Source organism: Choloepus didactylus, chromosome 1, assembly GCF_015220235.1.
Source record: "Choloepus didactylus isolate mChoDid1 chromosome 1, mChoDid1.pri, whole genome shotgun sequence".
NCBI classification, from domain to species: domain Eukaryota; kingdom Metazoa; phylum Chordata; class Mammalia; order Pilosa; family Megalonychidae; genus Choloepus; species Choloepus didactylus.
Window position 1 is genome coordinate 109573623 of NC_051307.1, and position 13341 is coordinate 109586963.

The window sequence follows — 13341 nt, forward strand, 5'->3', positions numbered from 1 at the left end:
CAATATTGAAATATTGAAAGATTTCAAGATTTTCCTTCTTGACTTAGATTTGCTCTGTGGAAAGTATTTTTAAAATGGGTCATGAGAGCCTAACCCTGTTTATATCACAGATCCCAGAAGAGGCCCAACAAGTATATATTGTACATCCCTTAATTCAAATGGTTGACAGAAGATCCAAGAGAGTGTATCCAGGGGCCAGTTCTGCACTTCTGGGAGTTGAGCTGTCTCAACTCCAGTATTCATGCTAATCCCACGCAGCCAGGCCCAGGAATTCCAGGCAAACCATCCTCTGGAACTGTGTGATCTCTTTGGGACTGTTTTTCACTTTGAAGTCTGCTAGATTTTGATCCACGAGCTCAGTGGCCTAAACAGCACGTTTATTATCTTACCATTCTGTAGCTCAGAACTCTGACACTGTTTCACCAGGCTAAACTCAAGGTGTCATTGGCCTGCCTTCCTTCTGGGAGGTCCTCGGGGAGAATTCATTGCTTTCCCTTTTCCGTCTTAGAGCGGTCTTGACTCCTGGCCCTCTTCCTCCATTCTCAAAGCCAGCAGCAGTGGGTTGAGTTCTTTTCACGTTGCATCACTCTGACCTCCTCTCCTGCCTCCCTCTTCCACTTTTAAGGGCACTTGTAATTACATTGGGCCCACTCAGAGAATCCAGGATCATCTCCCTATTTCATGGTCAGCTGATTAGCAACCTTAATTCCCCTTTGCCATACAACCTAACATATTTCTAAATTCCAAGGACTAAGATGTGGACATCTTTGGTGGGCCATTATTGGAGTTCAAGCATTCTGAGAATTATATTTCAGACCAATACTTTATCTTTCCTTTCTTGTCATTTTTACCTGGTTCTTAACATACTGTTTTCTGAGTCCTTCGCTGAAGACCTTTCTTTCTTTCATTGTCATAAATCAAATCATGCAACTTAATTAGGAACAACAACAACAACAACAAAAAAAAAACAGAAAACAAAAACCAAAAACCAAAAACCTGTGATCTCCTTATTTACTTCCCTCATGCTATTTCTCTGGCCAGCCTCTTGGAAATTTAGTCCAACTAGGTTTGCAGCAGTCCTGGGTAGTGATGCTCTGTATTAGTTAGGGTTCTCTAGGGAAACAATCAACAAGAGATATCAATAAATACAAGATTTTATCAAAGTGTCTTACACAACTGTGGGTATGCAAAACTCCAAATTCCATAGGGCAGGCAGCAAACTGGCAACTCCAATGAAGGTGTTCAATGAACTCCTCAGGAAACGCTTTGCTGGCTAGCCAAAGAAGTGAAGGTCATCTGTCTTGTTTCCCTTAAAAGTCTTCAACTGATTGGATTAAATCCAGCTGATTGAATTCTTTCATTGCAGAAGACACACCCTTCATTGATGTAATTAGTCACAGCTACAGCCAACTGACTGATGATTTAATAAACCAGCCTTCTGGTTTCTTAGTCAGTCACAAATGTCCTTTCAGTAACAGTTAGGCCAGTGCTTGTTTGACCAGACACCAGGACACCATCACCTGGCTAAGTTGACACATGAACCAAACCATCACAGTCTACCCCTTGTCAACTTGGCAGTTATACACATCATCTTAAACCATATTTTCTCTCTAAGTAGAGAACAATAACAGACATATATTTCATCTAACAGTACTCAGCTGTCCTGCGTACAAGCAGAAATGCACTAAATCTCTCCAGAATAGGGTGCAAGTCCTTGGGTGAAATTAACTCTTAAACTTGATTTCCTTTTACTTAAATACTGTAAAATGAACAATACAGCTTATGTCATATGATAAGGGGATCAGAGAGAGAAGAAAACAAAGATATTTGCTTTATAGACAAATACAAACATACTCATAAAGAAACAAAGAGGAAAGATTCATGTCATCTTAGTCCTCATTTCTATAACTTGTCACATGGTTGTAGTTCATATTTATCACCACCTTCTTCCACTACTCATTCCATGTTCCGTTTACCCTCAGCAAGCACTTCAGCTGGCCATGGTCCTTTGCCTGGTGGGGTGACCCAAACCATTCCTGAAGTTTCTGGGCCATTGGTAGTCCTGCCTGGATTGGGTTGTGGCAGTTTTCCATTGACTTTAATCACAGGGTGTGGTAGTACTAAGAGACACCCTAGGGGATCTCTTGTGTTCCAGGAAAACTCTTTTTTACCTCCATTGTGTACTTGCAGTGCTATTTCCCCTTGATAGTCAGGATCAATCATCCCAGCCAGTACAGTAATCCCCTTCTTTGCCTGTTGATTGACAGGCGTAAGAAGCCCCAAGTGGCAAGGTGGCAGTTTTAAGTTCCAGTTCAATGGAATTATTGTTGTGTTTCCTGGTGGAAGCACTCCTCCTTTTGAACTAAGACTTGTAGACAAGCAGAGCTTAAGCTTGCAGGGACAGGAAGCAAAAATGTTCCTAGTGGATCACTAGGCGTGATACTGAGTGGTGCCACTCCTGTTTCCACCCCTTGATTCCTGGACCCATGAATCCTGGCTATGGGAGAAACAGCACCATAGAGTGGATGCTGATTCAGAACATACCCAGCCTCCTGGAGAACAATGCCCAGCCCTGCAAGGTATTGCCACTTAGTTAGTGCTGTAATTGAGTCAACAGGCCATTCCACCATTCTATCAAACTAGCTGCCTCTGGATGATGGGGAACATGGTAAGACCAGAGAATTCCATGAGCATGTGCCCATTTCCTCACTTTATTTGCTGTGAAGTGGGTTCCTTGGTCAGAAGCAATGCTGTGTGGAATACCATGACAGTGGATAAGGCATTCTGTAAGTCCACGGATGCTGGTTTTGGCAGAAGCATTTCATGCAGGGAAGGCAAACCCTTATCTGGAGTATGTGTCCATTCCAGTAAGAACAAATCGCTGCCCCTTCCATGATGGAAGTGGTCAATGTAATCAACCTGCCACCAGGTAGCAGGTTGATCACCTCGGGGAATGGTGCCATATCGGGAACTGAGTGTGGATCTCTGCTGCTGGCAGATTGTGCACTCAGAAGTGGCTGTGGCCAGATCGGCCTTGGTGGGCCCATGCATAACCTTCATCCCTACCACCATGACCGTTTTGTTCATGAGCCCATTGGGCAGTGACAGGAGTGGCTGGAGAAAGAGGCTGATTGGTATCCACCAAACAGATCATCTTATCCACTTGATTATTAAAATCTTCTTCTGCTGTAGTCACCTGCTGGTGAGAATTCACATGGGACACAAATATCTTCATGTTTTTTGCTCACTCAGAAAGGTCTATCCACATACCTCTTCCCCAGACTTCTTTGTCATGAAGTTTAGAATCATGTTCCTTCCAAGTCCCTGACCATCCAGCCAAATCATTAGCCACAGCACATGAATCAGTATACAAACACACCTTTAGCCAGTTCTCCTACCAAGCAAAGTGAACAACCAGGTGCACTGCTCAAAGTTCCACCCATTGGGAGCATTTCCCCTCGCCACTGTCCTTCAGAGACATCCCAGAAAGGGCTGCAGTGCTGCAACTGTCCACTTTCAGGTGGTGCCTGTGTATCATGGAGAACAATCTGTAAACCAGGCCCAAATTTTCTCTTCCTCAGTCAACTGATTGTAAGGAACTCCCCAAGATGCCATAGCTGTGGGCTAAAAAAGAGAAGGTAAGGTGGAAGGAGTGGGGGCCATGGGCATTTGGGCCACTTCCTCATGTAACTTACGTGCGCCTTCAGGACTCTATCTCGTATATACCATTTCCATTTTATGATGGGGTGCTACAGTACACACCCAACTTTATAGCTTGGCAGGTCAGGAAACACCCAGCTCATGATAGGTAACTCAGGTCTCATGGCAACTTGATGGGGTGGCCCATGGTTAAGCATTCTGTCTGTACTAAGGCCCAATAGCAGGCCAAAAGCTGTTTCTCAAATGGAGAGTAGTTATCTGCAGAGGATGATAAGGCTTTACTCCAAAATCCTGAGGGCCTGCATTGTGATTTTCCTATAGGAACATGCCAAAGGCTCCAAACAGCATCTCTGTTTGCCACTGACACTTCAGCACCATTGGATCAACTGGATCATATGGTTCAAGTGGCAGAGCAGCTTGCATAGCAGCCTGGACTAGTCACAGAGCCTCATCTTGTTCCGGTCGCCACTCAAAACTAGAAGCTTTTCTGGTCACTCAGTCAGTGAGCTGGAGTAGCACACCCAAATGAGAAATATGTTGTCTCCAAAATCCAGAGACCAACTAAGCATTGTGCCTCTTTTTGGTCATAGGAGAGGACAGATGCAACAGCTTATCCTTTACCTTAGAAGGGATATCTCAATGTGCCCCACACCACTGGACACCTAGAAATTTTACTGAGGTGTAAGGCCCCTGTATTTTTGTTGGATTTATCTCCCATCTTCTGACATGTAATTACTTTACCAACAAATCTAGAGTAGTTGCTACTTCTTTCTCACTAGGTCCAATCAACATGATAGCATCAATATAAAGAACCAGTGTGATATCTTGTGGGAAGGAGAAATGGTCAAGATCCCTGCAGACAATATTATGACATAGGGCTGGAGAGTTGATATAACCCTGAGTTACCACAGTGAATGTATACTGCTGGTCTTGCCAGCTGAATGCAAACTATTTCTGGTGGTCCTTACTGACAGCTATTGAGAAAAAAGCATTTTCCAGGTCAATAGCTGCATACCAGTTTCCAGGGGATGTGTTGATTTGCTCAAGCAATGATACCACATCTGGAACAGCAGCTGCAATTGGAGTCGCCACCTGGTTAAGCTTATGATAATCCACTGTCACCCCCCAAGACCCATCTGTTTTCTGCACAGGCCTAATAGGAGAGTTGAATGGGGATGTGGTAGGAATCACCACCCCTGCATCCTTCAAGTTCTTAAGAGTGGCATTAATCTCTGCAATACCTCTAGGAATCTGGTATTGCTTCTGATTTACTATTTTGCTAGGCAGGGGCAGTTCTACCAGCTTCCACTTGGCCTTTCCCACCATAATAGCCCTCACTCCACAAGTCAGGGAACCAATGTGAGGATTCCACCAGTTGCTGAGTATGTGTATTCCAATTAGGCATTTCAGAACTGGGGAATTAATGACAGAATGGGTCCAGGGGCCCACTAGACCCACTGTAAGGTGGACCTGAGCTAAAACTCCATTGATCACCTGACCTCAATAAGCCCCAACTCAGGTGGACTGTAGTGACATTTTGGGTCTCCTGGAATTAATGTCACTTCTGAACCAGTGTCTAATAATCCCGAAAATTTCTGATCATTTCCTTTTCTCCAATACACATAGGTCCCCCTGGAGAAGGCTGGGAGGAAAATTAACACTATAAATTTTTGGCAGTGTGACAGGGTCCTTCCCCAAGGGTACCCAGCTTTCCTCTCATTCAAGGGGCTCTGGATCTGTAAACCATCTCAAGTCTGGGAATTGGTTAAGGGGCCATGACTCTCTGTTTTTGTAATTCAAGGTAGACTTCTGTTCACTTGACTTGGAAATCTTTTGCTTATACAGATCAAATAAGAATTTAGTAGATTACCCATCTATTTTACTACTAGGTGCTCCATGATCTACTAGCCAACGCCATAAGTCTCTGTGAGTCAGATTATTTTGTCTGCTGCTTTGAGCCTGTTTTCCATTATGGTAGCCACACCCTCCTTGTCTTTGGCGAGTAACTGCTGCCACATGGCTTCTGCCAACCTGGGATCTGATTATTCCCATTGTGTTTAAGGATTCCAGCTCAGTGACAGCAGTTCCTACAGTAATATCTGACCTACAGAGAAGGGTAACTACAGAGCTTTTCAGGGATGATGGAGGTAGTCTCATAAATTTCCTCACAATCCTGTTAACAGGTGTGTCCTCTGGACATTCCAGGGGTTTGTGAGCAGGTCTTCCATGATATATCCACTCTAACATTCCAATCTCTCTAAACCTTTGAATCCCTCCTCTACATTTTACCAGGGCAGTTCTGGCATTTCAACCTCAGGTAATACTGGCCACCTTTTGATCCATGTTTCAGCCAACCACCCAAACAAACTGTTAACACCCTTTCTAACCCCTTGAGTTACAACATTGAATGCAGAATCTCTGCTTAGTGGATCCATCTCAGTAAATTCAGCCAGATCCAACTTTATATTCCTTCCACCATTATCCCACACCCTTAATATCCATTCCCACACATATTCCCCTGATTTATGTTGGTATAAATTGGAAAACTCATATAGTTCTTTTGGAATATAGCATACTTCCTCATGGGTCTCACCCTGTGGGGCCTGTTGGGACATTAGTCTAGTTATAGATCTTGAAGCAAAGACTTGTGGTGGAGGTGGGTCATGAAAAGAATTAGAAGTATCCCTCAAGCCATTTACCTCAGGACATTCTGTTGCAGTTTCATCTTGTGAAACAGGATTAATCTCTCCAGAGGAGTGAGGGCTGCTTCCTCAGAGGAGGTGATTATAGGTTTACCAGGCACTGAAGAGTTCATCTCTTTAAGTGGAGGTTGGATGGAAGGCTCCTTAGGGCAGACTGGAGGTCAGGAAGCCATCCTCAAAGCAGTTTCCTCAGGACAGACCACTACAGGTATATCTAACAAAGACTCAGCAGAATCCAGGGTTCCAGTGTCCTCACTGCCGTTATTATCAATCCATATGTCCCCATCCCAAGTTTCAGGATTCCATTCTTTTCCAATCAATGCCTTTACTTTAACAGCAGACACCCTGCAAGATTGAGATTTTAGTTTATGTTGTAAATCTGCTACTCGCACAATGAGATTCTGGGTCTGGTTTTCAGAAATCTCAAGTCTGTGGCCATAGGAAATAAGATTTTCTTTCAGGGCACACATAGAAACCTTTACTTCTGTCATACAGTGCTTAAGTTTCAAATCTGAAGGCTTCAGCTCATCCTTTTCTCTTATAACTTTATCCAGCATATCTAAGAGCAACCAGCCAACACCATTATACCTCTTAACTCTGCAAAACTCTGCTAAAGTGTCAAAAACACTGTCACACAGAGCCTTGCTTCAAACAAGAGTATGATTAGGAGAATCAAATGGTGATATTTTGCATATCTCCATTGCCAACTCACGCCATGGTCTGTTAGTGCCATTTTTTTTTTATTTTGAAATAAATTCAAAGTTATAGGAACAGTTGCAAAAACAATACTAACCCCATACACAGAATTCCACCATACCCTGACCCCCCTCCCCCGATAGCTCAATCCACCAACTTTAACATGCTGTCACATCGCTATTTCTTTCCCTCCCTCCCTCCTTCCCTACCTATCATCCATCATCTATTGCGCTGTCTTCTGAACATATGAGAGCTAGCTGCACGTATCCTTGAACATGCACTATAATTCACGTATACACTTCCCATGAACAAGAACTTTCTTTTGTGCAATCCCATTAAGCACAGCTAAGAAGTACAAGAGATTCAACAATGATACAAAGCTTACATTCTATATTTCCTTTTCCTTATGTCTCAACTGTGTCCCTTTGAGCCTCCTGTCCTCCATCCTCCAATCCCATCCAAGTTCATCCTTGGCATTCAATTGTCATCTATTTATACTTTTTTTTTTTCAGTTGTGGAAACATATACAGCCTAAATCTTCCCATTCCACCCCCTCCCTAGCCTTCCATTAGTGGGATTAATCACATTTAGAATGTTGTAATGCTCTTTCCCACCCACTAGAAATTTCCCTTCACCTCAAACAGCAACGCTACACTCATTTCTTAACTTCCCATTGCCCCTTCCCCCATTCTCTTAACCGAAACTCTACTTTTCATCTCTATGGTTATATTCTCTGATAATTTCTTTGTGTTTACTGTGGGGCTTGAAATTAACCTCTTAAATCCATATCAATCTTGTTTTTCTTTGATACCACCTTCACTTCAATAGGACACATGAACTATGTTCCTCAACTCCTCCATTCCCCCATCTTATATAGTTGTCTAAAATTACATATTTTACATTGAGTTCAAAACCACTGATTTGTCCTTAGAGTTTGTGTATTTTATATCATGTAGGAAGTAAATAGTGGAGTTACAGTTCAAAAATTATTGACTTCTATTTGTATTCCAATGTGGTTGGAGAATGTGCTTTGAGTATATTCAATTTTTTTTTAATTTCTTGAGGCTTGTTTTATGTCCCAGCTTATGGTCCCTTCGGGAGAAAGATATGTGATCACTGGAGAAAAACGAGTGTCCTGGTGATTTGGGATGTAAGGTACTATATATGTCTGTTGAAATTCTCTATATCTCTTTCTCCTTTCTTTTTCTCTCTGTTGGTAGGGCTTCCTTTAGTATCTGAAGTAGGGCAGGTCATTTATTGGCAAACTCTCTCAGCATTTGTTTGTCTGTGAAAAATTTAAGCTCTCCCTCAAATTTGAAGGAGAGTTTTGCTGGATAAAGTATTCTTGGTTGGAAATTTTCCTCTCTCAGAATTTTAAATATGTCATGCCACTGCCTTCTCACCTCCATGGTGGCCGCTGAGTAGTCACAACTTAGTCTTATGTTGTTTCCTTTGTATGTGGTGAATTGCTTTTCTCTTGCTGCTTTCAGAACTTGCTCCTTCTCTTCAGTGTTTGAGAGTCTGATCAGAATATGTCTCGGAGTGGGTTTATTTGGATTTATTCTATTTGGAGTTCGCTGGGCATTTATGCTTTGTGTATTTATATTGTGTAGAATGTTGGGGAAGTTTTCCCCAACAATTTCTTTGAATGCTCTTTCTAGACCTTTGCCCTTCTCTTCCCCTTCTGGGACACCAATGAGTCTTAAGTTTGGACGTTTTATTTTATCTATCGTATCCCTGAGATCCATTTTGATTTTTTCGATTTTTTTCTCCATTCTTTCTTTTGTTCTTTCATTTTCTGTTCTGTGGACTTCTAGGACACTGAGACGTTGTTCAACTTCCTCTAGTCTTGTATTGTGAATATCCAGAATCTTTTTAATTTGGCCAACAGTTTCTGTTATTTCCATAAGATCTTCTATTTTTTTATTTACTCTTGCAATGTCTTCTTTATGCTCTTCTAGGGTCTTCTTTATGTCACTTATATCCTGGGCCATGGTCTTCTTGATGTCCTTTAAATCCTTTGCCATGTTTTCGTTCCTTGATTGTAGTTCTTTGATTAATTGTGCAAGGTACTGTGTCTCTTCAGATATCTTGATTTGTGTGTTTGGAGTTGGATTCTCCATATCGTCTGGTTTTATCATATGCATTAAGATTTTCTGTTGTTTTTGGCCTCTTGGCATTTGTTTTGCTTGATAGGGTTCTTTCAAGTTGTAAAAAAAAAAAATGCCTATCTAATTTCTCAGAAACACAGTTTGGCGGCGTACACTTTCTCTAACTAATCAGCAGATGGCGTCTGTGAGTCACCTATACCCCTCAAGTCAGTTCTCCACCTTGTCCCCACAGTGTGTGGGGAAATGATTCTTGTGGGGTTCAGTTGGAGAACTCAGTTTGGGTGTGTTGCTGGAGCCTTCCACCCTGAATGTGGGGCATGTGTATGGGTGGCCAGGGAGGAAGGACAGCTTTAATATTCAAATCCCCTAGGTTCCTGGAGATTCCAGGCCGATGCAAGAGTCTAAGCCTTCATTTCATTTCAGCCCCAGACCTTCTCTCTCGCTGTCCCACAAACCACCAGACTTGGTGTAGTGTCCCTGGGTTCTCCGAGCGGGTCCCCCCACCCAGCCGCAGTCCTCCAGGACCTCTGCCGAGGGAATGTCGTGCTACGTCAGCAGTGCGCACCATCCCTCAAAGGAAGGCCCGGGCCGCCGGGCCATGCTGGGGTGCTTTCAGCCTGATGCAAAGATGGCCGAACGGGGCATCTCCACACCCCCCTCCTCGCACAGTTCCTCCTTCCCAGCTCCGGGACAACTGGCGGGGCTCTGGGCTGTGGACATGGCCCGGGCAGCAGTTTATCCAGCCCTCCGGGGAGCCAGCTGCTAGCCGCGGGGTTTCTTTCTGCTTCTGGCTCACCCCTCCATTCCCTCAGCCCCAAAGGTATCTGCAGCGGGCTATCTTCCAGGCCAGACACTGAGAGGCTGGCCCAGCCCCCTCTTGCTGTGTTTTTTACTGCATGGTTCCCACTATCGCAGCTGCAGCCACTCCTGGGTTTTTCCCTTTTTTTTTTTTTTTTTTTTTTAAAGAGCCCGTCGGTCTCCAAACGCCAAACCCTGGCTTCCCCAGACCACCACGCAGCTGCGGGTCTTCCAGCCAGCTTACTCACTTGTTTCAGAATGCAGACTCCCGGTTTCACCAATATATGACCCATGTGGAACTAGGAGACCTCGTCCAGCTGGCGCATTGCTGTAACTGGTATTCTGGGTCACTTTCTGGTTTTTATCTAGTGTTTTTCACGGAGGTGCTTTTTTGCCCTGTCTCACTTAGCTGCCATCTTAGTTTCTTGTCAGTGCCATCTTGATTATTGGAAATGGAGTCATTAGTGCCTTTGAATCTAATTAAAGTGGAAAACCAATTGTAAAAACTCATTTTAAGATTCTGTTTCTCAAGAACCACTTCTGGTACCAAGTTGTATTAGTTAGGGAAACAGAATCAACAAGAGATATGTATAAATATATGATTTTATAAAAGTATCTCATGCAACTGTGGGTCTGCACCAGTCCAAATTCCATAGGGCAGGCAGCAAACTGGCAACTCTGATGAAGGTGTTCGATGAACTCCTCAGGAAACGCTTCATTGGCTAACTGAAGAATAAGTGAAGGTCCTCTATTTTTCTCCCTTAAAAGTCTTCAACTGATTGGATTAAATCCAGCTGACTGATTTCTCTCATTGCAGAAGACAAACCCTTCACTGATGTCATCAGTCACAGCTGCAGCCAATTGACTGATGATTTAACAAACCAGCCTTCTGGTTTATTAACCAGCCACAAATGTCCTTGCAGTAATGGGTAGGCCAGTGCTTGCTTGACCAGACATCTGGACACAATCCCCTGACCAAGTTGACACATGAATGTAACCATCACATGCTCTTACTGTCCTCTGGGACTCCAAGGTACTCTCTTCTTACAGCTGATCCCTGATACATGAACCACATCGTGGGGTTAAGAAGTGTGTGAGACGGGACCATTTTCTTGGCAATAATTTTTCCTTCTTCAACTAAAAAAATTTAGGGGGGTGGCAATTTGTTTAGTCATTTTGGGACATCTTTCTGTTCTATTCTTTTTTATCTTGAAATGTGTCAGCTACCATTATTGGATATCCATTTCCTTAAATAAAATGAATGTCATGTAAACCATCTGTTCCAGTTTGCTAATGCTGCCAGAGTGCAAAACACCAGAAATGGATCGGCTTTTATAAAGGGGGTTTATTTGGTTACAAAGTTACAGTCTTAGGCCATAAAGTGTCCAAGGTAAGTCATCAACAATCGGGTACCTTCACTGGAGGATGGCCAATGCGTCTGGAAAACCTCTGTTAGCTGGGAAGGCACGTGGAGGTTTCAAAATGGCTTTCTCCCAGGACGTTCCTCTCTAGGCTGCAGTTCCTCAGAAATATCACTCTTAGTTGCTCTTGGGATATTTGTCCTCTCTTAGCTTCTCTGGAGCAAGAGTCTGATTTCAATGTCTGTCTTCAAATTGTCTCTCATCTGCAGCTCCTGTGCTTTCTTCAAAGTGTCTCTCTTGGCTGTAGCTCCTCTTCAAAATGTCACCCACAGCTGCACTGTTTGTCAGCTCATTTAAATGGCTCCAGTGATTAATTTAGACCCACCCTGAATGGGCGGGCCAACACCTCCACGGAAATTATCCAATCAGAGTCATCACCCACAGTTGGGTGGGGTGCATCTCCATGGAAACACTCAAAGAATTACAGTCTAATTAACACTGATAGGTCTGCCCACACAAGATTACATCAAAGATAATGGCATTTTGGGGCATAATACATTCAAACCGGCACACCATCCAAAGGGCCGGAAACTCCCAGCTATTATTCCAAGTGTAAATCACATAGGAGGAGGAAGTTGTGAGGGAAGAATGATTGAAACATGAGGAAATAGCAGCCTATCCTAACTTTATTCAGAGGAAGCCAGCCTGGGTGCAAATAAGATGAACCAGCTCATAGAATTTTAAAGATTTTACACCAAGTGGAAAGGGCTTTTCTTCCCATGTTTTCCTTAGAATTGGGCTTTGACATTTATTCTGTGATTTATTTTCCCCTAAGACTTCAACTTGCTTTTACATTAGCCAATTTATCCTGACAGTTTTGTATAATCCTATTAAATTATGGAGGAGCAAGTATTGGAATTTCCAACTTTCTGATGCAGAGGTAGATCTATGGAAAGAATGGTGAACATATCCAAGGGCCTCAGCCTGGACTATTTCTTAGTACTCTTCACTCTCTATCCAGGGTGCCATCCTCTCAGCCAGGCTCCCCATCTGATTCTGATAAGAGTTTACTAACAACAATAACTCAAATCTGATGATTCAGACATTCTTTCCCTCAGCTTCATAGAACTTCATCACAGGTGCTTACAGTCACATTCTGTATTCGTGAAGACTCCAGAGCTTAACCTCTTTTCTCTCTACTTGAAACTCAACATAAGCCTGGTTTTGTAAAGGGAAGACATTGAACTTGCGTGGATGAATTCATAGTTAAAACAACTAGAAAAAATTTCCTTCTGATACTTACATTTTCTCCCATTGTGTATGCTCCAGTAGTTCTTGGTTTAACTTAATTACAGATATTAGAAAAAAATTAAGAAAGTTTGTTTTATGGAATGCTGACATGTAATTTACTCCCCTCCATTTGTGGAAAAAAAAAAGTTTTCCTTTTATTTGATTGAGTGCATACTCAAGATGCATTTGGAATCCACTGAAATCCTGTTTTGCCTGGAACAAGTTCCAAAGTTGAATAGTAACGCCTGAATGAAACATTTTTTTTCTGAGAAAAATTAATATAATTCAATAAAGGAAATATTTTTATTGCAAGTTCATGGTGGGATAGGACCTTGTGTCTTATTTCCATTTTAGTTCCCACTTTTCTTACCACAGTGTTGACAGCAGAGATAAGGCTAAGTAAATAATCTAATGATTCAGTGGAACTGCCTTTTGTATCTTCCCACCCTCATCATTCCCATGTCAAAGGGTGGTTGTGAGGAGTAAATGGGATTCAAATCGTAGGTAAAGGACCTAGCACCACAACTGGCTCCCATTAGATGCTGAATAAATGCTCCTAGAGCTGAATTATTTGGGGGACCTGATCTGGCTGGAAAGAAAGGGATGACCCCTTTGTTTCTGTCTATTGCGATCACTGGCTCCTCTCTCCCCTAGCTTCTGCTTTTTATTTCTGGGCCAAGCTTTGTTCTGATTCATGTATTCAGAGGCTTCCTGATTCTTTTT

At 42.8% G+C, this 13341-nt stretch overlaps 1 protein-coding gene across 5 annotated transcripts in view; it reads left to right on the forward strand.

Moving 5' to 3' along the window:
• The window catches only part of MCF2L2 (MCF.2 cell line derived transforming sequence-like 2), a 337731-nt gene that overhangs the window by 294778 nt on the left and 29612 nt on the right, over positions 1-13341 (forward strand). The window lies entirely within an intron of this gene.